We start from the raw sequence: 22,501 nt of genomic DNA on the forward strand, positions 1-22,501 counted from the left end.
GTATTTTCACAGAGCATTATTAGAAATGCCAAATACACAGGCATAGAGGACATTAAAACAGACACAAACCATCGGGAAGTAGCAGTATCGGTACTGATGGATGGTTTAAAAGAGTCATTGAAGACTAGGGTACAGACCACGCAACCATGTTGGCGAGGTCTGTCTGTGGCTACTTTGAGAGAGGCTGCTATTGATCACGACAGAAACATCACCAGACACAGGGAACAACAAGGTGACAAATTAATGTCAGTAAGTATACAGGCTCTGACCACAAGGCAGCCTTTGTTTGTATCACCAAATCCTGTGGGTAAGTCAAGTATGGTTACTTGTTATTCTTGTCACAAACAGGGACACATGGCACGAGATTGTAGAGTAAAGAATCCACGAAACTCATACCAAACCCCTAGACAACGACACGACACACGACATTGGGAGCAAGGTCCGCAGAAACGGAGTTATGAGCCACATACAGGGGAAACAAAAAGATATCCCCCAAACAGAGACTGGCATGCCTCTGGTAGTTCCCAACTATCTCCCTCACAAGTAGTTGCTGCCAGCGGGATTCAGGGAGGTCACCATACCCAATAGGGGTGTGGCCATACCTGTAATCTGCAGCCAGTAAAATTAATTGCCAATCTTGGAAGTGAACCCGAGATCGCAATTAATGTAGCTGGTAAAACTTTAAACTTTCTTGTAGACACAGGTCAGTGATAAATTCGACAGTGGGCATGAGAACCACTGGTAGGACAATTCCAGCCATGGGAGTAACAGGAGTAGTCCAGCACTACCCTGTTAGCAAACCAGCCGAGATTACAATAGGGCCTTTGCATACCAAGCATTCCTTTTTGCTGGCTGCATCGGCACCAACCAATCTCCTGGGAAGAGACTTACTGTGTAAAATGGGGTGCGTCATTTATTGTACTCCTGAAGGTGTATTCTTGGACATACCTGAGAAACACGCTCAGGAAGTGCGAGACATGTTAGACTCCCCATCAAAATTAATGTCACATACCATTATGACAAATAGGAATCCATCCCAAATAGAAGAGATGACATCTCAGATACCAGAGTCACTTTGGACAAAAGACGGACAAGACACTGGATTAATGGCAAACGTAGCTCCAGTAGTTGTACAAGTAAAAGATGGTAGGATAGCTCCAAAAATCCCACAGTACCCTCTGAAGCCAGAGGTGGAGTTAGGAGTTTACCCAGTAATAGAGCGCTTGCTACAACAGGGCATTCTGGTAAGAACGTCCAGCACTGCTAATAGTCCCATCTTCCCTGTGAAAAAGAGTGGGGGGAGGGGTTACAGACTAGTGCAGGATCTAAGGGGGATTAACAAAATAGTTGAGAGTCAGTTCCCCGTAGTGCCAAATCCAGCTGTCATCCTAATGCAAATCCCTCCCACTGCCAAATTTTTCACTGTTATTGACCTCTGCTCCGCTTTCTTTTCGGTACCTCTGCACCCTGACAGCCAATATTTGTTTGCATTCACATACAGAGGAGTCCAATACACGTGGACTCGATTACCCCAAGGTTTCATAGATAGTCCAAGTATATTTTCTCAGGCTTTGCATGATTGTTTACAGTCTTTGCAACCAGACAGTGGATCAGTATTGATACAGTATGTGGACGATTTATTACTGTGTTCAGATTCACTGGAAGCATCTCTGAAGGATACGAAACAGCTCCTGTTTCATCTTTCAGACACCGGACACAAGGTGTCCAAAGACAAGTTACAATTATGCCAAACTAAGGTAAAATATTTGGGACACTGTCTAACACAAGGACTGAGACACCTGACCGCTGATAGAATCCAAGCAATTAGAGACATGACTCTGCCACAAACCCAGCAACAGATCAGAACGTTTTTAGGAATGTGTGGGTATTGCCGTAATTGGATCCCAGGGTTTTCCATTTTGGCGTTACCTTTGCAGGAAATGGTCTCCTCAAACAAACCTGATAGGATTTCGCATACAGACGAGTCCGAAACAGCATTTGAGAGACTCAAACAGTGCCTAACGCAGGCACCAGCACTAGGTATGCCAGACTATGGGAAACCCTTTGAACTATACGGAACAGAAAGTGCTGGTTGCGCGGCAGGTGTACTAACCCAAAAACACGGTGATGCCAGTAGGCCAGTTGCATACTACAGCGCTCAGCTAGACACGGTAGCGCGATCCCTCCCCACATGCTTGCGAAGCGTTGCTGCAATAGCATTGCTAGTGACAAAAAGCGAAGACGTCGTGCTAGGCCACAACCTCACAATCCATACGCCACATGCAGTATCAGCCTTATTGAATTCTGCCCAAACCAGACACGTCTCATCAGCGAGATTTACAAGATGGGAATTGGCACTAATGGCCCCCGTAAACATCACCATAAGGAGATGCAGTGCATTAAATCCTGCAACGTATCTCCCAGGTGTGCCTGGTCAGGCACAAAGGGTGGAAGGTGAGAGTGATGGGGAAGGAGGATTTAATACAAAGGAAGATACACATGATTGTATGGAATATTTGACCCAAAATTTTACCGCAAGGCCTGACATCAGTGACAACCCACTGGAAGATGCAGAACTCACGTTCTACACGGACGGTAGTTGTCATAGACAGTCAGACTCGGGAGACTTGTGTACTGGATACGCAGTCGTAGATGACCAAGACACCATAGAAGCGGAACCGCTAGGCCCACCTCACTCAGCCCAGGTTGCTGAACTGGTCGCCCTAACCAGAGCATGTGAATTGGCTAAGGGTAAGTCAGCCAATATCTACACCGATTCTAGATACGCATTCGGGGTAGTCCATGATTTCGGAGCCCTATGGCGCCTCAGAAATTTCATGACGGCCGCTGGTACACCGGTAGCGCATGCAGCTCACATAAAAAGGCTTCTAACAGCGATACAGGAACCCGACAGAGTGGCTGTTATCAAATGTAAAGCACACACATATAGCCAAGACCCGGTATCACTTGGTAACAGCCGAGCAGACGAAGCTGCTAAGTTAGCAGCTGCTACCCCCATACAGACAGACACCACACAATTAATGGTATTTAATACCATTAACACACAGAAGTTGTGTGAAATGCAAAATTTGTGTTCCACACAGGAAAGGGCAGTCTGGAAGGCAAAGGGATGTGGCCAGGAGTCCTCAGGACTCTGGACGGATGGACATGGTAAACCAGTGGCCCCCAGAGCATATCTTCCATGTCTGGCTGAAGCAGCTCACGGGCTGACTCATCTAGGCAAGGAAGGAATGTGCAAATTGGTAAGAGCATACTGGTGCGCCCCAGGATTCTCCTCTCATGCGAGTAAAAGAGCAATGTCATGCCTTACCTGTTTGAGAAAGAATATTGGAAAGGCAATACCTACAGAACCATCCCATATCCCACCTGCCGGCGGCCCTTTCCAGGTAATACAAATTGACTTTATACAATTACCCCCTTGTCGGAATTTGAAATATGTACTTGTTTGTATAGATGTTTTCTCAAATTGGGTCGAAGCATTTCCAGCGACAACAAATACCGCTATGTTTACTGCTAAGAAAATTGTGCAGGAATTTGTATGTAGATATGGTATCCCTAGAATAATCGAAAGTGATAGGGGTACCCATTTTACAGGTGATGTCTTTCAAGGAATGTGTAAGTTGATGGGAATTGATAGCAAGCTGCACACTCCGTACCGTCCACAGGCGAGTGCGAAGGTCGAAAGAGTGAACAGCACTATTAAAAATAAATTGAGTAAAGTGATGGCAGAGACAGGATTGACATGGCCAGAAGCTTTACCCATTGTATTGTACAGTATCAGAACCACTCCCAGGTCCCCTCTTAATCTGTCTCCCTTTGAAATCTTGTTTGGTCGACAACCGCATGCCATGATTAACCCTCAGGATGATTTGAAATGTAACAATGAAGTAACTGTAAAGTACTTGATTAACATGAGTAAACAGTTGAGGAATCAAAATGATAATCTGAAGTTAGTGATTCCTGATTTACCAGATAGTAATTGTCATGACATTGAACCTGGGGATTATGTAATGATACGGAATTTTCTACGCTCAGGTTGCCTTATTGACAGATGGGAAGGACCATACCAGGTCTTATTGACTAGCACTACGGCATTGAAGGTTGCTGAGAGAGAGACTTGGGTCCATTCATCCCACTGCAAGAAGGTTGCTGATCCAGAGAAGTCCCGTGATAAGAAACAGACGGTAGAGGTTGTATCACTGGAGTGTCTGTTCCAGGAGGACTGAGGCGGCACCTGAGCCTTGAAGACCGAGAGCTGTTGTCGACTCCCCACTCCCTTTTATTATTTTCCTCCACTTCCCATCCCCTCTCCCTCAAATTTCTTTTTCCTCCTTCTCATTCTTCTCCATTTCCTCCTATAAGATGGACTTGCCCCAAGAGACTGTGATCCGGATTTTCCTGTTGACCATGATGTTGACCAGAGCAGTCTGTTCCGGCGAGAGTACCATGGAGGTCGATAGAGGTTCTGGAATGGGTTCTGATGATAAAGATGGAGGCGTAGTTTTCCAGGATCAACCTAACCAACAAGCAAAGGCGAGTATCAGAAAACGATCCGATAGCATTGACCATAGAAGAAATTGTGACGGATTGTTAGCTGAAGAAAACTGTATCTGTAGGCTCTGTAACAATGTCATTGAAGATGGGTGCATTAAGAAATGCCAATCCAGTTTTAATATCCATATGGACCGGCATCCATTGAGTGACTATCACTCCTTAGTGGGTAATGTGTTAAACAAAACAGATTGTTGGGTATGCTCTCAAGTACCTCAAGGTCATAGCAAATCAGGGCTAGTACCATTTCCTTTAACGATAGGGGAGGTACTTGAGTTAAATGGTGGGAGACCGGTGGACAGGAGGTTTAATATCTCCAGCCCTCCTAGTTTGAAGCTCCACCAATACCATGTGGATAGGTCCCTATTATGTTTCAACATCTCCAATCCCAGAAAGCCGGGAAATTGGGAAGTGTCATGGAGTAACCACACCATGACCTTTTCGCATAGAGCAGATAGAATGCCTACAGATACAGAGCTTGTACGCCACATAGCCAGTAGAGGAAAATCTTTCCGGTATAGGTACACCTTAGGAAATAGGATTACGAGAGTTGGAGAAGTATCACCAGGATACTGTGCACATATCGTACAACCTGATACGTGTATTAAGCAGATGGAAGAATTAGGGTTAGGAGATTTCACCTGGAAGGTGTGTAATATGGTTATGTCCTTCTCCGTCCCATATGTTCTCCCCGATGATGCATATTTCATATGCGGGAGAAAGGCGTACAAGTGGCTTGCCCCAAACTCTGAAGGATTGTGTTATATTGGAAAAGTATTGCCTGAAGTAATGACTGTAACACATGACAAAATGAAGGACATACATCGTGGTGCCCAAGCTCCTTATACTCACACCCACTACGAGCACGTTGTTAAAAGACACCTGATAGAGAAGACAGAGCATCCGGCCTCTGATCTGATAAGTGAATCCACCGGGATTCAATTCTTAATCGCGTTAGATTTCACCCGCACCGCTAGAGGAGTGCTAAATTATAAATACATATTGGCGCTCGCAAATTTGTTAGACAATATCACTGAAATGTATGATGACACATTTAGATATACGGGAAGGGAACTTCAAGCTTATAAAACAGAACTGGTGCAGCATAGAATGGTTCTTAATTACCTCACAGCAGTGACAGGCGGATATTGTGTTACATTGGCAACACAGTACGGCGTGAAGTGTTGCACGTATATCACGAATAGCACCGAGGATCCGGTCGAGGTCATAGACCAAAAGATGGACGATATTCTCCAATTGAAGTGGGAATTTCGCCGAAAACACAATCTCACTCTTGCTGCTGTAGGTAATGAGCTGACTGGTTGGGTGTCATGGTTGAACCCGCGAAATTGGTTCTCCGGTTTGGGAGACTGGGCTCAAGGAGTCATAATGGATGTTGGGAAGTTTCTCCTATGTATCTTAGGTGTTATCATAACCATTGGCTTGATATTTAGATGCGGTCAGGCTTTAATGAGGTGCAATCGTCGTACTAAGGTAATGAGTTTGAGGAGTGAGGAAACTGTAATTAACCTGGATTTGATTTATGACCCAATGATAGAAACAATGATGTGATGAAAATGCGATTTCTACGGTCCGTTTCTTTCACCTGTTTTTCTGGTTTTTCTCCAAGATAAAAAGACCCACTTGGACGAGGAAGTTGACGAGACGCTATACAGACAACGGATAGACCAAAGAAGAAGTTTTGACCACTTGAGATATGGACATTTGATGAACTTTGCCAGGGATCCCCAGTTTCCCTAGAATTCTTAAACTTACGCTAGCCCAACATTTTTTGTAAATCTAATGGCATTGACTAAGCTTTTTGCTCACCCCTAATGGGCAACACAGCGCAAAGAAGACGACTTTCAACTGATACCGAACAAAACTTCAACCGACAGATATACATTAACCTGACATAGAATACCACCGCATTTACCGTAATTATGTCTTTTCTTCATTTCTACAACCCTCAGGTAATGACACACATAGTATAGGGAATACAGGCACAGATATCAGCAATCACATATTCCCCCATTCATGTATCATCAACTAAAATGTGCTCCCCATTTTGTTCAAAATCCGAAAAGAGCTCGGTAAAGTTTGACAGCCCATCCACAGACCCGTACCACGGGATAAGAAGGAATTCAAATGTATACTTCGCAATACCTCGAAGCTTGATTTACAACACGTACGGCACGATGATACATGACCCCCCAAACACGGATTCATACACACATGCTTCTGCTATCTCACTAGGTCATACCCTCTTCACACCTACTCCTCTCTCCTCCCTTACCCAACCATGGAAATGAATTAACCCCTAACATATATTTTTCTCCTTTTGAAATGTTTTCAGGAAGTGGCAGTTATTATTGACTGCCAAAGGGTGGACTGTCAAAGTCAGAAAAATATCTCTATGCACACTACCATATTTGCACCTCACCCAGGTCCGTGCTGCGCATGCGTACGCTCTCCCGTACGTGCGCATACTCACAGTCGCGGGCACCCGCAGGCGCATGGTATGCGTATTTACGGTAGAGTTTATGTGGTTGTAGCGTGCGACTCAATCGTAACATATTTTCACTAATAATGTATTTTGTAGATCATGGTCCCTTTGATAGATTCTGAAAGTTTGGTTAATATAGAATGTTTATGAACAGAGGAATCCCTCTTTGTTTGATACGAAGGGTCAGACAGGAGTAATACAGTGGTGTTTAGTATCCATCGGAAGAATATTTAATTAGAAATATTCCGGTGTTGGTTTGAAGCAGATCAATCGCTCGTGCGAATAGTTATGGACATAAGAAGTTTATGAACATTTACTTTATTTGCACTTTATTACCCATGCGGCGGGATACCCAGTTTCCCTCCCACCTGAGCAGTTGGAAATAGTCACAGCCCACCTGTATGAATCAACCTATGACCTTTTGTTATAATGCGAAGCCGAATTCCTGTGTCCAATGAACAATGAGATTGTAGGGACCATTGAATTGTATTGTGTGTGGGGCATAAATAGGCAGGCCGACCGTATCCAGTTCTCTCTCTCTTCAACGGTTCTCATTGCTGATAATCGGGAGCTGGATATCGAGGCGCATGCGATCGTTCCCCTTGTGCGTAAGTTTTCTCCGTAATCATATTGTCTTACTGTGAGCCATCTCTCTCTCTCTCTCTATCTCTCTCTCTCTTCTCTTTCTCTCGTATTTTCCTTTAATTGTATTGTATTGTATTTCCTGTGTAGTTTATCTGGTTAGTTGGTTTATGTTATATTGTAGTGTATGCTTTGTACTGTGATTCTTTTTGCAAGTATAATAGTCATAATACATATAATAGGTTTCGGACCCTAAGCCCAGGTATCTGTGTATTCTTTATAGTGTTAAGTATTCTCTGAGCGCCGGTGACGCTCAAGCAGCTTTGTAGTTAATCAGGTTACACCAGGTTGCACTTACACTCTGTCTCTACACTAAGGTATACTGTGTATCTCATCGTTAAAGGTATAGAGATAAAGGTTTAAACGTTGTAAGCGTCTGCACCGCTGGTGATCTCCTCGTGGTCCCGAGCGTACGCTACGCTATAGCGAATCATTACGTTAGTCGGCAGCCAATAGCGTGCCTGCCTGTGATCACTGGGCCGTAAGCGAACGTGACGCTTGAGCGTCTCGACTACGGTTGAGCGATCGCTACACAACTTGCGTACCCTTACGGTACTTCTTACGTAGATAGCGTATAGTGTTCTTAGACCTCTTAAAGTGTTTTATATACGATAAATATTTAGCTTTATCAGGTCGCTGCTCGGGTACCCCCCTGTCAAGTGAAGGAGATCCAACTGAGGCAGCACAAGGGAACTCTCGAAAGAGGAACAAGGCTAGAGGAAGATCTGAGACAAAGAAATCTGATTTTTACCAGAGTTGACCAGAAGAAAGCACAAACACAGTTCCCCACTACCACAAATAATGCAGTTGAGTTTCCCACATTTGGGGAAATCACAGGGGTCAGCATACCCAGAATGCAATGAATGAACCTCACCCTGGGAGAACAATCTTCATGACCATGGTATCTCCTATGCAAAATAAGTATGATTTGGGATAGGGCTGGGGAGGGCCGCTGCTCAGGCACATCTCTGTCAAGTAAAGGAGATTCAACTGAGGCAGCACAAGGGAACTCTCATCTGGGGACAACAACTGCGGGGAGAACACATATTTTCAGATGAACATCGGAGGGCAGAAGGCTGCCTAATACTGAAGCACCCCCAAACAACAAACCAAATGCAATAACTAGTGCAAGCATTCCTGGGGGAAGGCCTGCAGCAGATGGATTTGCATATGGTGATGTCATCCAAGCAGTGGGTCAAAGTTGGCTTCAACCCTCGTCTGCATATGAAAAGAAAAAAGGGATGTGCAGGGCATGGCGGCCTTTTGCGGCGCTTGCATGACCCCTAATTCGCATTAAACACCTCCACCCTCCTTAGGTGTGGGGCTCATGTTGGCTATGCCCCAGCACCTGAAGCATTCAAGCTGATTTCTTGCAGCAGCTGGGCACTGTAACAGCTCCAGAGCTGCTCTGTAAGGCAAGTAAAAGGGTGTGGGCCCTGCAGCACTACCTGTAGTTCGCATTGTGCGTTGGAAGGCACAAAGTAAGCAGACGGGAGAGGTCAGGATAGTGCGCAAGGGCATAGAAGGGAGCGGCTCAAGAAAAGAGAAGTGGAAACAGACAGCAAACTAGGCTGGAGAAAGACCTGAGACAAAGAGATCTGAATTATATGAGAGCCGACCAGAGGAAACACAAATTATGCAGTCAAGTGTCCCACATTTGGGGAAATCGCAGGAGCAGCACACCCAGAGTGCAATGGGTGAGCCTTGCCCTGGGAGAAGCACCTTCCTGATCATAGTATCTCACCTGGCAGGTAAATAGGAGTTGGGCTAGAGCTGGGGAGGGTCGCTGCTCGTGCACCCCCCTGTCAAGTGAAGGAGATCCAACTGAGGCAGCACAAGGGAACTCTCGAAAGAAGAACAAGGCTAGAGGAAGATCTGAGACAAAGAAATCTGACTTTTACCAGAGCTGACCAGAGGAAAGCACAAACACAGTCCCCCACTACCACAAATAATGCAGTCGAGTTTCCCACATTTGGGGAAATCACAGGGGTCAGCATACCCAGAATGCAATGAATGAACCTCACCCTGGGAGAACAATCTTCATGACCATGGTATCTCCTATGCAAAATAAGTATGATTTGGGATAGGGCTGGGGAGGGCCGCTGCTCAGGCACATCTCTGTCAAGTAAAGGAGATTCAACTGAGGCAGCACAAGGGAACTCTCATCTGGGGACAACAACTGCAGGGAGAACACATATTTTCAGATGAACATGGGAGGGCAGAAGGCTGCCTAATACTGAAGCACCCCCAAACAACAAACCAAATGCAACAACTAGTGCAAGCATTCCTGGGGGAAGGCCTGCAGCAGATTGATTTGCATATGGTAATGCCATCCAAGCAGTGGGTCAAAGTTGGCTTCAACCCTCGTCTGCATATGAAAAGAGAAAAGGGGCGTGCAGGGCATGGCGGCCTTTTGCGGCGCTTGGATGACCCCTAGTTCGCATTAAACACCTCCACCCTCCTTCGGTGTGGGGCTCATGTTGGCTATGCCCCAGCCCCTGAAGCATTCAAGCTGATTTCTTGCAGCAGCTGGGCACTGTAACAGCTCCAGAGCTGCTCTGTAAGGCAAGTAAAAGGGTGTGGGCCCTGTAGCACTACCTGTAGTTCGCATTGTGCGTTGGAAGGCACAAAGTAAGCAGATGGGAGAAGTCAGGATAGTGCGCAAGGGCATAGAAGGGAGCGGCTCAAGAAAAGAGAAGTGGAAACAGACAGCAAACTAGGCTGAAGAGAGACCTGAGACAAAGAGATCTGAATTATATGAGAGCCGACCAGGGGAAACACAAATTATGCAGTCAAGTTTCCCACATTTGGGGAAATCAAAGGGGCAGCACACCCAGAGTGCAATGGGTGAGGCTTGCCCTGGGAGAAGCACCTACATGATCATCGTATCTCACCTGGCAGGTAAGTAGGAGTTGGGCTAGAGCTGGGGAGGGTCGCTGCTCGGGCACCCCCCTGTCAAGTGAAGGAGATCCAACTGAGGCAGCACAAGGGAACTCTCGAAAGAAGAACAAGGCTAGAGGAAGATCTGAGACAAAGAAATCTGACTTTTACCAGAGCTGACCAGAGGAAAGCACAAACACAGTCCCCCACTACCACAAATAATGCAGTCGAGTTTCCCACATTTGGGGAAATCACAGGGGTCATCATACCCAGAATGCAATGAATGAACCTCACCCTGGGAGAACAATCTTCATGACCATGATATCTCCTATGCAAAATAAGTATGATTTGGGATAGGGCTGGGGAGGGCCGCTGCTCAGGCACATCTCTGTCAAGTAAAGGAGATTCAACTGAGGCAGCACAAGGGAACTCTCATCTGGGGACAACAACTGCAGGGAGAACACATATTTTCAGATGAACATGGGAGGGCAGAAGGCTGCCTAATACTGAAGCACCCCCAAACAACAAACCAAATGCAACAACTAGTACAAGCATTCCTGGGGGAAGGCCTGCAGCAGATGGATTTGCATATGGTGATGTCATCCAAGCAGTGGGTCAAAGTTGGCTTCAACCCTCGTCTGCATATGAAAAGAGAAAAGGGGCGTGCAGGGCATGGCGGCCTTTTGCGGCGCTTGGATGACCCCTAGTTCGCATTAAACACCTCCACCCTACTTCGGTGTGGGGCTCATGTTGGCTATGCCCCAGCCCCTGAAGCATTCAAGCTGATTACTTGCAGCAGCTGGGCACTGTAATAGCTCCAGAGCTGCTCTGTAAGGCAAGTAAAAGGGTGTGGGCCCTGCAGCACTACCTGTAGTTCGCATTGTGCGTTGGAAGGCACAAAGTAAGCAGATGGGAGAAGTCAAGATAGTGCGCAAGGGCATAGAAGGGAGCGGCTCAAGAAAAGAGAAGTTGAAACAGACAGCAAACTAGGCTGGAGAGAGACCTGAGACAAAGAGATCTGACGAGAGCTGACCAGGGGAAACACAAATTATGCAGTCAAGTTTCCCACATTTGGGGAAATCACAGGGGCAGCACACCCAGAGTGCAATGGGTGAGCCTTGCCCTGGGAGAAGCACCTACATGATCATAGTATCTCACCTGGCAGGTAAGTAGGAGTTGGGCTAGAGCTGCGAAGGGTCTGTCAAAGTCAGAAAAATATCTCTATGCACACTACCATATTTGCACCTCACCCAGGTCCGTGCTGCGCATGCGTACGCTCTCCCGTACGTGCGCATACTCACAGTCGCGGGCACCCGCAGGCGCATGGTATGCGTATTTACGGTAGAGTTTATGTGGTTGTAGCGTGCGACTCAATCGTAACATATTTTCACTAATAATGTATTTTGTAGATCATGGTCCCTTTGATAGATTCTGAAAGTTTGGTTAATATAGAATGTTTATGAACAGAGGAATCCTTCTTTGTTTGATACGAAGGGTCAGACAGGAGTAATACAGTGGTGTTTAGTATCCATCGGAAGAATATTTAATTAGAAATATTCCGGTGTTGGTTTGAAGCAGATCAATCGCTCGTGCGAATAGTTATGGACATAAGAAGTTTATGAACATTTACTTTATTTGCACTTTATTACCCATGCGGCGGGAAACCCAGTTTCCCTCCCACCTGAGCAGTTGGAAATAGTCACAGCCCACCTGTATGAATCAACCTATGACCTTTTGTTATAATGCGAAGCCGAATTCCTGTGTCCAATGAACAATGAGATTGTAGGGACCATTGAATTGTATTGTGTGTGGGGCATAAATAGGCAGGCCGACCGTATCCAGTTCTCTCTCTCTTCAACGGTTCTCATTGCTGATAATCGGGAGCTGGATATCGAGGCGCATGCGATCGTTCCCCTAGTGCGTAAGTTTTCTCCGTAATCATATTGTCTTACTGTGAGCCATCTCTCTCTCTCTCTATCTCTCTCTCTCTACTCTTTCTCTCGTATTTTCCTTTAATTGTATTGTATTGTATTTCCTGTGTAGTTTATCTGGTTAGTTGGTTTATGTTATATTGTAGTGTATGCTTTGTACTGTGATTCTTTTTGCAAGTATAATAGTCATAATACATATAATAGGTTTCGGACCCTAAGCCCAGGTATCTGTGTATTCTTTATAGTGTTAAGTATTCTCTGAGCGCCGGTGACGCTCAAGCAGCTTTGTAGTTAATCAGGTTACACCAGGTTGCACTTACACTCTGTCTCTACACTAAGGTATACTGTGTATCTCATCGTTAAAGGTATAGAGATAAAGGTTTAAACGTTGTAAGCGTCTGCACCGCTGGTGATCTCCTCGTGGTCCCGAGCGTACGCTACGCTATAGCGAATCATTACGTTAGTCGGCAGCCAATAGCGTGCCTGCCTGTGATCACTGGGCCGTAAGCGAACGTGACGCTTGAGCGTCTCGACTACGGTTGAGCGATCGCTACACAACTTGCGTACCCTTACGGTACTTCTTACGTAGATAGCGTATAGTGTTCTTAGACCTCTTAAAGTGTTTTATATACGATAAATATTCAGCTTTATCAATTGGCGGCTCGCCCGTCCTTCACATATCTGCACTAGGTAGATCAGCAGACATTATCCCTCAGCAAAGGGCGGGAGGTTGTATCCCTCGTAGTGCTGACAGGATAAGCGTCTGCTTCACTTAGGTAAAGAGTGCTGAAGGAATCCGGGAACCGGAGGTAAGAACAAAACGCTAGTGTCTTTTAAAACTGTTTATTTTTCTGTCTTGCGTACACACGCACGCACACATATATATATCTGCATTTCTTTTTCTTTTTCATTTTCGTATATCACTCTCCTGTCTGCCAGTTTTTATAGTTGATAGAAGTGCTAAAAAGAGAGTTGCCGTTATTTCATAGTTTAAGAGTAAAGGTAATATAGTTAAAAGATAGACAAACACACAGTTTCGCCTGGGAGATAAGGCGAAGTAAGTGTGTTTGTGTGGTAGATGATCAAGGATCATCTACATTGATAAAAGTATAAATTGTGTTACGGTGGATCTTTGCTTTGCGTATACGTGTCTCTAACAAAGACTTGCGTACGCAATCCAAAGGCCGACGCACGCAGCGTACGTTACGCAACGGAGCGTCCGGTTACGCCCACGTAGCTCAAGTCACGATAAGTTGATTTTTAACGCAAAGCGATAAATAACGCGAGGCGAGAAATAACGCAAGTCTATTTTTGGGTGTCCGAAATTTAGTTAACAGATCCTGCTCCTAATTGGTAACACACCTGATCTGAAGAAAAATTTCTGCGCAGAAATAGAAATAGAAACAAAAGTGTACATGTGATGAGTGAGTGTTTTTACAATTTTTAAAGGTTGAACCACAAGAAAAGTCGAGTACTCGTGAGGTACATGCGTGTAAGTGACGTGCACGGTGGCTAGGGAGGCATCTCTGGTTAAATATACAATTTTGAGCATTAGAGTATAGCAGACCAGGAGGTCATACTGTAACAAGACCAGGAGGTCATAACAGACCAGGAGGTCCAGGTACAGCTGACAAGGAAGTCTGCTATACAGTTCACAGGCACAACACCGAAAAGGGTTGGTGCAACACCCATATAGGCCATATAAGCTCTGGCTGAAGGAATTCGCAGTCGTAAGTTTCGATTCCATTGGTCTTTCCGTACATAAGCTTAGTTGTTTGTGTACTGAACGACTGGACCGCACGTAAGTGTGTGCAGTAGTTAGTAATCTGACCTAATACCATTAGAGTAAAGGGGTCACAAACGCTATCTGTACACTCTAACGTGATTTGTGTAATTTTTTTATTTTAAGGGAAGTTCGCTGCTCACTCAGGAACTATCCAGCAACCAATAGTTACTGGAAAGAGTAAGTGTTCTTCGGATAACCCTCGCAGGTTCCAGTAAATAGAGGTTCAGGTCGCAGGGGCCCTAGGTCGAGTACGCCAGCACCATATCGGTGTGATCAGGTCGTATTGGTCGGCGTGGGCGAGTGAGTGGGGTACTCGGTAAACCGCCACCGTCAGCCTATTGTTGGCATTTGGTTTTGCGTAAAGGGTTGGCTAAATAAAGCAACACTTTCGAACTATGGGGGCCACTTGTTCAGGTAGGGGGCGATCAACCTCGGTTCGGGTTGATTCAGTGGTCCGGCCAATTGGGTCGGCCAGGTATATAATGTGTGAGAAATATGGAAGTCACACAGAAACTTTATGTGATGAATGGGAGAGAATGACTGTACATGACGGGGAGAAATTCCCAAGAGTAGGGAGCTTCAGCTCAGAAGTGTTACAAAATTTAAGGAGGAGGATATGTCTCATAAAATCAACAAAGAGACGAATCCAGCATTATGATTATTTACAGTTGTGGCAACAGGAAGGTGAGATACAGAGAGGTTTGGCTCAGGCGGCGGGATCTGGCTCTAACAGAAAACTGATTGCCACGGCCCCGCCGCCACCATACATATCAGGAGAGAAGTTGATTGCGGAGAAAGACGCACTAAGGTGTAACACAAAATCACTTAGTAACTGTGTAAATGTTAATGATAATGTTAACCCATTAACCCATGCAAGTATTAACCCGTGCAAGTTGTACCCTGTTTTGAACTTTCCTCAGGAGTGTGATCAAGAGGACGAATCGGCAACGATTTCAGCGCTCTCTCTAGCAGCCACCATAGCAGAGACCACAGTAGGCACAGCTCCACCCACGAGATTAGTAAAGGCCCCTAGCGGAGGGATAGGTGAGGTCGTATCAACTGGTAAGTACGGCACCATGCATTATGCTGAAACTATTTCACCACAGCCTGTAGAATCTACACAGAATGAGGTTGTTAGAATTACACCTGTTAGAGTAATAGCAGTGCCAAATGGGAAAACAGACGCATCAGGAGCCACTCCCATTAGGAACATTGCCATGTACACTCCATTTTCCCGAATGGAATTAAGGACCATAGTGTCTGAATTTCCTGACCCTAGAAAAGACTTAGTTGCCAGTCAAAAATACATCAGAGACTTAGGTAACACTGTAGAGCCCAACAATAAAGACTGGCAGATATTGCTGAGAGCATGTTTACCCTCAAATGTCGACGCAACTCAATTTTTAGCTGATTGCGGACTAGGTCATGATGTACCTCTTACAGATGTGTACAACCAAGATAATGTGAAAAGAATGAACTTGCAGTTAAAAGAGTATTTCCCAGCAGTAGCTAAATGGAATAAGATATTCTCCATTAAACAGAAGGAGTCAGAGACAGCTGCAGAGTATTTTCACAGAGCATTATTAGAAATGCCAAATACACAGGCATAGAGGACATTAAAACAGACACAAACCATCGGGAAGTAGCAGTATCGGTACTGATGGATGGTTTAAAAGAGTCATTGAAGACTAGGGTACAGACCACGCAACCATGTTGGCGAGGTCTGTCTGTGGCTACTTTGAGAGAGGCTGCTATTGATCACGACAGAAACATCACCAGACACAGGGAACAACAAGGTGACAAATTAATGTCAGTAAGTATACAGGCTCTGACCACAAGGCAGCCTTTGTTTGTATCACCAAATCCTGTGGGTAAGTCAAGTATGGTTACTTGTTATTCTTGTCACAAACAGGGACACATGGCACGAGATTGTAGAGTAAAGAATCCACGAAACTCATACCAAACCCCTAGACAACGACACGACACACGACATTGGGAGCAAGGTCCGCAGAAACGGAGTTATGAGCCACATACAGGGGAAACAAAAAGATATCCCCCAAACAGAGACTGGCATGCCTCTGGTAGTTCCCAACTATCTCCCTCACAAGTAGTTGCTGCCAGCGGGATTCAGGGAGGTCACCATACCCAATAGGGGTGTGGCCATACCTGTAATCTGCAGCCAGTAAAATTAATTGCCAATCTTGGAAGTGAACCCGAGATCGCAATTAATGTAGCTGGTAAAACTTTAAACTTTCTTGTAGACACAGGTCAGTGATAAATTCGACAGTGGGCATGAGAACCACTGGTAGGACAATTCCAGCCATGGGAGTAACAGGAGTAGTCCAGCACTACCCTGTTAGCAAACCAGCCGAGATTACAATAGGGCCTTTGCATACCAAGCATTCCTTTTTGCTGGCTGCATCGGCACCAACCAATCTCCTGGGAAGAGACTTACTGTGTAAAATGGGGTGCGTCATTTATTGTACTCCTGAAGGTGTATTCTTGGACATACCTGAGAAACACGCTCAGGAAGTGCGAGACATGTTAGACTCCCCATCAAAATTAATGTCACATACCATTATGACAAATAGGAATCCATCCCAAATAGAAGAGATGACATCTCAGATACCAGAGTCACTTTGGACAAAAGACGGACAAGACACTGGATTAATGGCAAACGTAGCTCCAGTAGTTGTACAAGTAAAAGATGGTAGGATAGCTCCAAAAATCCCACAGTACCCTCTGAAGCCAGAGGTGGAGTTAGGAGTTTACCCAGTAATAGAGCGCTTGCTACAACAGGGCATTCTGGTAAGAACGTCCAGCACTGCTAATAGTCCCATCTTCCCTGTGAAAAAGAGTGGGGGGAGGGGTTACAGACTAGTGCAGGATCTAAGGGGGATTAACAAAATAGTTGAGAGTCAGTTCCCCGTAGTGCCAAATCCAGCTGTCATCCTAATGCAAATCCCTCCCACTGCCAAATTTTTCACTGTTATTGACCTCTGCTCCGCTTTCTTTTCGGTACCTCTGCACCCTGACAGCCAATATTTGTTTGCATTCACATACAGAGGAGTCCAATACACGTGGACTCGATTACCCCAAGGTTTCATAGATAGTCCAAGTATATTTTCTCAGGCTTTGCATGATTGTTTACAGTCTTTGCAACCAGACAGTGGATCAGTATTGATACAGTATGTGGACGATTTATTACTGTGTTCAGATTCACTGGAAGCATCTCTGAAGGATACGAAACAGCTCCTGTTTCATCTTTCAGACACCGGACACAAGGTGTCCAAAGACAAGTTACAATTATGCCAAACTAAGGTAAAATATTTGGGACACTGTCTAACACAAGGACTGAGACACCTGACCGCTGATAGAATCCAAGCAATTAGAGACATGACTCTGCCACAAACCCAGCAACAGATCAGAACGTTTTTAGGAATGTGTGGGTATTGCCGTAATTGGATCCCAGGGTTTTCCATTTTGGCGTTACCTTTGCAGGAAATGGTCTCCTCAAACAAACCTGATAGGATTTCGCATACAGACGAGTCCGAAACAGCATTTGAGAGACTCAAACAGTGCCTAACGCAGGCACCAGCACTAGGTATGCCAGACTATGGGAAACCCTTTGAACTATACGGAACAGAAAGTGCTGGTTGCGCGGCAGGTGTACTAACCCAAAAACACGGTGATGCCAGTAGGCCAGTTGCATACTACAGCGCTCAGCTAGACACGGTAGCGCGATCCCTCCCCACATGCTTGCGAAGCGTTGCTGCAATAGCATTGCTAGTGACAAAAAGCGAAGACGTCGTGCTAGGCCACAACCTCACAATCCATACGCCACATGCAGTATCAGCCTTATTGAATTCTGCCCAAACCAGACACGTCTCATCAGCGAGATTTACAAGATGGGAATTGGCACTAATGGCCCCCGTAAACATCACCATAAGGAGATGCAGTGCATTAAATCCTGCAACGTATCTCCCAGGTGTGCCTGGTCAGGCACAAAGGGTGGAAGGTGAGAGTGATGGGGAAGGAGGATTTAATACAAAGGAAGATACACATGATTGTATGGAATATTTGACCCAAAATTTTACCGCAAGGCCTGACATCAGTGACAACCCACTGGAAGATGCAGAACTCACGTTCTACACGGACGGTAGTTGTCATAGACAGTCAGACTCGGGAGACTTGTGTACTGGATACGCAGTCGTAGATGACCAAGACACCATAGAAGCGGAACCGCTAGGCCCACCTCACTCAGCCCAGGTTGCTGAACTGGTCGCCCTAACCAGAGCATGTGAATTGGCTAAGGGTAAGTCAGCCAATATCTACACCGATTCTAGATACGCATTCGGGGTAGTCCATGATTTCGGAGCCCTATGGCGCCTCAGAAATTTCATGACGGCCGCTGGTACACCGGTAGCGCATGCAGCTCACATAAAAAGGCTTCTAACAGCGATACAGGAACCCGACAGAGTGGCTGTTATCAAATGTAAAGCACACACATATAGCCAAGACCCGGTATCACTTGGTAACAGCCGAGCAGACGAAGCTGCTAAGTTAGCAGCTGCTACCCCCATACAGACAGACACCACACAATTAATGGTATTTAATACCATTAACACACAGAAGTTGTGTGAAATGCAAAATTTGTGTTCCACACAGGAAAGGGCAGTCTGGAAGGCAAAGGGATGTGGCCAGGAGTCCTCAGGACTCTGGACGGATGGACATGGTAAACCAGTGGCCCCCAGAGCATATCTTCCATGTCTGGCTGAAGCAGCTCACGGGCTGACTCATCTAGGCAAGGAAGGAATGTGCAAATTGGTAAGAGCATACTGGTGCGCCCCAGGATTCTCCTCTCATGCGAGTAAAAGAGCAATGTCATGCCTTACCTGTTTGAGAAAGAATATTGGAAAGGCAATACCTACAGAACCATCCCATATCCCACCTGCCGGCGGCCCTTTCCAGGTAATACAAATTGACTTTATACAATTACCCCCTTGTCGGAATTTGAAATATGTACTTGTTTGTATAGATGTTTTCTCAAATTGGGTCGAAGCATTTCCAGCGACAACAAATACCGCTATGTTTACTGCTAAGAAAATTGTGCAGGAATTTGTATGTAGATATGGTATCCCTAGAATAATCGAAAGTGATAGGGGTACCCATTTTACAGGTGATGTCTTTCAAGGAATGTGTAAGTTGATGGGAATTGATAGCAAGCTGCACACTCCGTACCGTCCACAGGCGAGTGCGAAGGTCGAAAGAGTGAACAGCACTATTAAAAATAAATTGAGTAAAGTGATGGCAGAGACAGGATTGACATGGCCAGAAGCTTTACCCATTGTATTGTACAGTATCAGAACCACTCCCAGGTCCCCTCTTAATCTGTCTCCCTTTGAAATCTTGTTTGGTCGACAACCGCATGCCATGATTAACCCTCAGGATGATTTGAAATGTAACAATGAAGTAACTGTAAAGTACTTGATTAACATGAGTAAACAGTTGAGGAATCAAAATGATAATCTGAAGTTAGTGATTCCTGATTTACCAGATAGTAATTGTCATGACATTGAACCTGGGGATTATGTAATGATACGGAATTTTCTACGCTCAGGTTGCCTTATTGACAGATGGGAAGGACCATACCAGGTCTTATTGACTAGCACTACGGCATTGAAGGTTGCTGAGAGAGAGACTTGGGTCCATTCATCCCACTGCAAGAAGGTTGCTGATCCAGAGAAGTCCCGTGATAAGAAACAGACGGTAGAGGTTGTATCACTGGAGTGTCTGTTCCAGGAGGACTGAGGCGGCACCTGAGCCTTGAAGACCGAGAGCTGTTGTCGACTCCCCACTCCCTTTTATTATTTTCCTCCACTTCCCATCCCCTCTCCCTCAAATTTCTTTTTCCTCCTTCTCATTCTTCTCCATTTCCTCCTATAAGATGGACTTGCCCCAAGAGACTGTGATCCGGATTTTCCTGTTGACCATGATGTTGACCAGAGCAGTCTGTTCCGGCGAGAGTACCATGGAGGTCGATAGAGGTTCTGGAATGGGTTCTGATGATAAAGATGGAGGCGTAGTTTTCCAGGATCAACCTAACCAACAAGCAAAGGCGAGTATCAGAAAACGATCCGATAGCATTGACCATAGAAGAAATTGTGACGGATTGTTAGCTGAAGAAAACTGTATCTGTAGGCTCTGTAACAATGTCATTGAAGATGGGTGCATTAAGAAATGCCAATCCAGTTTTAATATCCATATGGACCGGCATCCATTGAGTGACTATCACTCCTTAGTGGGTAATGTGTTAAACAAAACAGATTGTTGGGTATGCTCTCAAGTACCTCAAGGTCATAGCAAATCAGGGCTAGTACCATTTCCTTTAACGATAGGGGAGGTACTTGAGTTAAATGGTGGGAGACCGGTGGACAGGAGGTTTAATATCTCCAGCCCTCCTAGTTTGAAGCTCCACCAATACCATGTGGATAGGTCCCTATTATGTTTCAACATCTCCAATCCCAGAAAGCCGGGAAATTGGGAAGTGTCATGGAGTAACCACACCATGACCTTTTCGCATAGAGCAGATAGAATGCCTACAGATACAGAGCTTGTACGCCACATAGCCAGTAGAGGAAAATCTTTCCGGTATAGGTACACCTTAGGAAATAGGATTACGAGAGTTGGAGAAGTATCACCAGGATACTGTGCACATATCGTACAACCTGATACGTGTATTAAGCAGATGGAAGAATTAGGGTTAGGAGATTTCACCTGGAAGGTGTGTAATATGGTTATGTCCTTCTCCGTCCCATATGTTCTCCCCGATGATGCATATTTCATATGCGGGAGAAAGGCGTACAAGTGGCTTGCCCCAAACTCTGAAGGATTGTGTTATATTGGAAAAGTATTGCCTGAAGTAATGACTGTAACACATGACAAAATGAAGGACATACATCGTGGTGCCCAAGCTCCTTATACTCACACCCACTACGAGCACGTTGTTAAAAGACACCTGATAGAGAAGACAGAGCATCCGGCCTCTGATCTGATAAGTGAATCCACCGGGATTCAATTCTTAATCGCGTTAGATTTCACCCGCACCGCTAGAGGAGTGCTAAATTATAAATACATATTGGCGCTCGCAAATTTGTTAGACAATATCACTGAAATGTATGATGACACATTTAGATATACGGGAAGGGAACTTCAAGCTTATAAAACAGAACTGGTGCAGCATAGAATGGTTCTTAATTACCTCACAGCAGTGACAGGCGGATATTGTGTTACATTGGCAACACAGTACGGCGTGAAGTGTTGCACGTATATCACGAATAGCACCGAGGATCCGGTCGAGGTCATAGACCAAAAGATGGACGATATTCTCCAATTGAAGTGGGAATTTCGCCGAAAACACAATCTCACTCTTGCTGCTGTAGGTAATGAGCTGACTGGTTGGGTGTCATGGTTGAACCCGCGAAATTGGTTCTCCGGTTTGGGAGACTGGGCTCAAGGAGTCATAATGGATGTTGGGAAGTTTCTCCTATGTATCTTAGGTGTTATCATAACCATTGGCTTGATATTTAGATGCGGTCAGGCTTTAATGAGGTGCAATCGTCGTACTAAGGTAATGAGTTTGAGGAGTGAGGAAACTGTAATTAACCTGGATTTGATTTATGACCCAATGATAGAAACAATGATGTGATGAAAATGCGATTTCTACGGTCCATTTCTTTCACCTGTTTTTCTGGTTTTTCTCCAAGATAAAAAGACCCACTTGGACGAGGAAGTTGACGAGACGCTATACAGACAACGGATAGACCAAAGAAGAAGTTTTGACCACTTGAGATATGGACATTTGATGAACTTTGCCAGGGATCCCCAGTTTCCCTAGAATTCTTAAACTTACGCTAGCCCAACATTTTTTGTAAATCTAATGGCATTGACTAAGCTTTTTGCTCACCCCTAATGGGCAACACAGCGCAAAGAAGACGACTTTCAACTGATACCGAACAAAACTTCAACCGACAGATATACATTAACCTGACATAGAATACCACCGCATTTACCGTAATTATGTCTTTTCTTCATTTCTACAACCCTCAGGTAATGACACACATAGTATAGGGAATACAGGCACAGATATCAGCAATCACATATTCCCCCATTCATGTATCATCA

The 22,501-nt window shown here is 45.2% G+C and overlaps 5 non-coding genes and 1 pseudogene across 5 annotated transcripts; all 6 read right to left on the reverse strand.

Annotated features, from left to right (window-relative positions):
- Positions 1-8,481: 8,481 nt before the first annotated feature.
- Positions 8,482-8,645, reverse strand: LOC135027645 (U1 spliceosomal RNA). Its single transcript, XR_010224060.1, has one exon. It is a non-coding gene; the product is annotated as a U1 spliceosomal RNA (small nuclear RNA).
- A 671-nt stretch (positions 8,646-9,316) lies between these two features.
- LOC135027658 (U1 spliceosomal RNA) lies at positions 9,317-9,479 on the reverse strand. The gene has a single exon (XR_010224071.1). It is a non-coding gene; the product is annotated as a U1 spliceosomal RNA (small nuclear RNA).
- A 152-nt stretch (positions 9,480-9,631) lies between these two features.
- On the reverse strand, positions 9,632-9,795 carry LOC135027637 (U1 spliceosomal RNA). The gene has a single exon (XR_010224052.1). It is a non-coding gene; the product is annotated as a U1 spliceosomal RNA (small nuclear RNA).
- Positions 9,796-10,487: 692 nt separating this feature from the next.
- Positions 10,488-10,629, reverse strand: LOC135027663 (U1 spliceosomal RNA; annotated as a pseudogene).
- Positions 10,630-10,781: 152 nt separating this feature from the next.
- On the reverse strand, positions 10,782-10,945 carry LOC135027648 (U1 spliceosomal RNA). Its single transcript, XR_010224063.1, has one exon. It is a non-coding gene; the product is annotated as a U1 spliceosomal RNA (small nuclear RNA).
- Positions 10,946-11,616: 671 nt separating this feature from the next.
- LOC135027656 (U1 spliceosomal RNA) lies at positions 11,617-11,773 on the reverse strand. The gene has a single exon (XR_010224069.1). It is a non-coding gene; the product is annotated as a U1 spliceosomal RNA (small nuclear RNA).
- Between the last annotated feature and the right edge of the window lie 10,728 nt (positions 11,774-22,501).

Source organism: Pseudophryne corroboree, unplaced genomic scaffold (assembly GCF_028390025.1).
Source record: "Pseudophryne corroboree isolate aPseCor3 unplaced genomic scaffold, aPseCor3.hap2 scaffold_467, whole genome shotgun sequence".
In the NCBI taxonomy this organism is placed as follows: Eukaryota; Metazoa; Chordata; class Amphibia; order Anura; family Myobatrachidae; genus Pseudophryne; species Pseudophryne corroboree.